Here is a 3,607-nt window from a genome sequence, read left to right on the forward strand (position 1 = left end):
CATATCCGTAAAGACATTTGCACACCAATGTTCACAGCAGCATTATTCACAATGGCCAGGACATGGAAGCAACTGAAGTGTCCTACGATAGATGACTGGCTAAAGAAGCTGTGGCACATATATACAATGGAAGATTACTCAGCCATAAGAAGAGATGAAATACAGCCATTTGCGACAACATGGATGGACTTCGAGATAACCATGCTAAGTGAAATAAGCCAGATAGAAAAAGTTGAAAATCACATGGTATCAGTTATATGTGGAATATAAACCTAAAAGCAACAAATGAACAGGACAGAGACTCATGGACGTGGACAATGGACTAGTAGTTACCAGAGGGGAGGGAATAGGGGGGAGGCAGATGTGGGGAAAATATTTAAATCATTTCTTCAATTAAAAAATAAATATATATTTTTTAAAAAGTATATCTTAAAAAAATAAATGCTATCCTTATTTCAACATGCCATTCCTTAAGCTTCTTTAAATAGTTCAAAATATTTATCTTAAGATTTCTTCGATCGATGTGTTATTTAGAAATGCGTCGTTCAATCATCAAGCATATCGAGATTTTCCAACTATCTTTCTATTAATGATTTCTAGTTTAATTCCATTGTGGTCTTAGAACAGACACTTTATGATTTCTATTCTTTTAAATTTCTTAAGGTGTGTTTTATGGCGCAGAATGTAGTTTATCCTGGTGAATATTTCGTGTGAGCTTGAGAAGAATGTGTATTCTGCTGTTTCTGGATGAAGCAGTCTATAGAAGTTGATTGATGGCATTGAGCTCCACTATGTGCTTACTGATTTTCTGCCTACTGGATCTGAACATTTCTGACAGAGGAGTGTTGAAGTCTCCGACTATAACAGTAGACTCATCTATTTCTCCTTATAGTTCTATCAGTTTTTGCCTCATATATTTTGACACTCTTTAGGTGCATACAAGTTAAGGGTCATTATGTCTTCCTGAAGAATTGATTGCTTTATCATTACATAATGCTCCTCTTTATCCCTGGTAACTTTCCATCCTCTGAAGTCATATCTGTCTGAAATTAAAACAGCTACTCTTGCATTCTCTTGATTAGTTTTAGCATGATATATCTTTCTCCATCCATTTACTTTTAATCTACGTGTACCTTTACATTTAAAGTGGGTTTCTTATAAACAACATATTGTTTGGTATTGTTTTTTCATCCAATCTGACAATCTGTATCTTTTAATTGGTACAGGTAAGTCGCTTATCTGACCACTTTCAAAAGCAGGTGCCTACTTTTCATTGTTTATTTTTATTGCCCACTTTTTTTCCTATATATGAAACATATGTTCCTATTCCTTTGCAGGTCTCATGATTTTTTATTTAAAAATGTACATTTTAGATTAAACATATTAAATATGGATACTGATCTCCTACCCATCCAGGGATTGTTGTTGTGGTTTGCTTGTTTATTTCTTTAATAGTTTGACTGGACTGTTTTAATGAAATCTATCTCCCTCACACTGTGCATGCTCCGATGTTGCTCTTCAAAGGACACAGACTAGGGCATAGACACAGATACTCTGGGATGATGGGAGTTTTGGCAAGGCTCTCCTTGTCTCTTTCCCTCATTTCTCTAAGTTATTTGCCTCTGTTGGTATCACACCCAGCTAGATGTTAGACTTCCCTAACTGCCAGCTTATTACTCTATTGTTTTCAACAGTGAACTGGGCATAAATTACTCTACAGTCTTACCAATCAAATCCTGTCCAGCTAGTGTACAATTTATCTTGCTGGATTCATGGAGCTATGAGTCTTTTCTTAATTGCCTACCATCAAAATCACCACTATTTTTGAGCACACCCTTAGGCTTGAACTTTACTATACTGTTCCAAATAAAGTCAGTTAGCTTGGGGAGAGCGTCAGAGTTCTCTGCTCTTATAACCTGTCTCTCCCCATACACAAAATTTTTGTACTACTTCTTTGGAGTTGGCAGTACAAACAGTAGCCAGATGATCTCAGAGTGACACCCCTATTTATGAGTAGGGTGCTGTTTGGTTGCGGTCACTTTTAGTCTTCTCATCTTCCCCACCCAGTGTGAAACTTCTACGCTACTAGCAAACTGTGCTGAGGGCCACTGAGGCCCCAATATTCTCAGCCTGATGCCTCTGGAGTACAGTTTCCTTCCCTCTATGAGGGGGACTCAGTGGAGGAAGAGAGTCCCAGACCTCTCACCTCTTCTTGCATGGAATACATCTTCTGCAGCATGGAGCTGGGAAAGAATAAAGATGCTAGCACCCTGCCACTTCTGGAGAATAAATGCAGTCCTAGACTGGGAGCTAAGGTAATGGGATTTGGGGTGAAACCTGTGTACTTGTCTGAACCTGCTTGGGGTAAGGGTTCCATTGCTTCCACTGAAAAAGGGAGCAGGCCATGGCTCAAATGCCATAGACTCTCACTGTTCTTACTGAAATTTAGTAGATTTTCTTGAATAAATGTTTCTTCATTTTGAATATGACCTTAGAACTATTTCCAGATACTTTAAATGGTTAGTTGGTATTGTATTGTTTGCTTATTGGTCTTAACTTTTACCAGTCTACAGAGCATTTTATGTCACCATTTCAAAAGTCATCTCTGACTGTATTTTTTTCTGTCTTTTAATGAGTGTTAAACGATCCTTGTATTCCTGGGATAAAGCCCACTTGGTCATAGTACATTACCTATTTTCTCTATTGCTAGATTCAAATTGTTAATACTTTGTAAAGTACATTTTTATCTATCTTCACTAGAGATATTGGCCTGTTGTTTCTTTTCCTATAAAGTGTTTCCCTAATCTTAAGATTAGGATATTGCTGACCTCAATAATTTGATAAGTATTTCCTCCTCTCTGAATGACTGGAAATAAGTAAATGCTATAGATGTTCAAAAGAAAAATGAAACACTATGTCCCAGGAATGACTATAGGTAGTAGAATTTAAGTTTGGCCTAGGAACGATAGTATTTGGAGAGAAGGGTAAAGAAATGGCATAACTAAAGGTACAAATAGGAGAATTTAAAAAAATCTTAGGAAATAACTTTGGTATAACTACAATACAAATACCTTTGGAATGATGGAAGCAGTATCTGATATTCTTTTAGTCTGCAAAACATCGGAACTCAATTTTTTTATTTAATTAAGGTAATTGGTATATAACATTGTATTAGTTTCAGATATGCAACATAATAATTTAATCATTCTGTATACGACAAAATAATTATCACAATAAGTCTAATTACCATTGTCACCATATAGTGACCCCATTCACCCCTACCCCCTTTTCTGATAACCATCAACCTATTCTCCATATGTATGAGTTTCATTTTGATTTATTTACATATTTAATTTTTTGACTCCACAAATAAGTGAAATCATGCAGTATTTGTCTTTCTCTGACTTACCTTAGTGAAATTCTCTCAAAGTCCATCCATGTTGTTGCAAATGGCAAGATTTCCTACTTTTTTATGGCTGAGTAATATTCTGTTGTATAATACCACATTTTCTTTATCCATTCAAGTATCAATGAACACAAAGATTGTGTTCATATCTTTGCACACTAGCTAGATAACATGGTTCTTCTACATTTAATTTTTTGTGGA

At 35.9% G+C, this 3,607-nt stretch overlaps 1 protein-coding gene across 4 annotated transcripts in view; it reads right to left on the reverse strand.

Moving 5' to 3' along the window:
* SBF2 (SET binding factor 2) overlaps positions 1–3,607 on the reverse strand; it is a 379,135-nt gene that overhangs the window by 263,192 nt on the left and 112,336 nt on the right. The window lies entirely within an intron of this gene.

Source organism: Pteropus vampyrus, unplaced genomic scaffold (genome assembly GCF_000151845.1).
Source record: "Pteropus vampyrus isolate Shadow unplaced genomic scaffold, Pvam_2.0 Scaffold307, whole genome shotgun sequence".
In the NCBI taxonomy this organism is placed as follows: domain Eukaryota; kingdom Metazoa; phylum Chordata; class Mammalia; order Chiroptera; family Pteropodidae; genus Pteropus; species Pteropus vampyrus.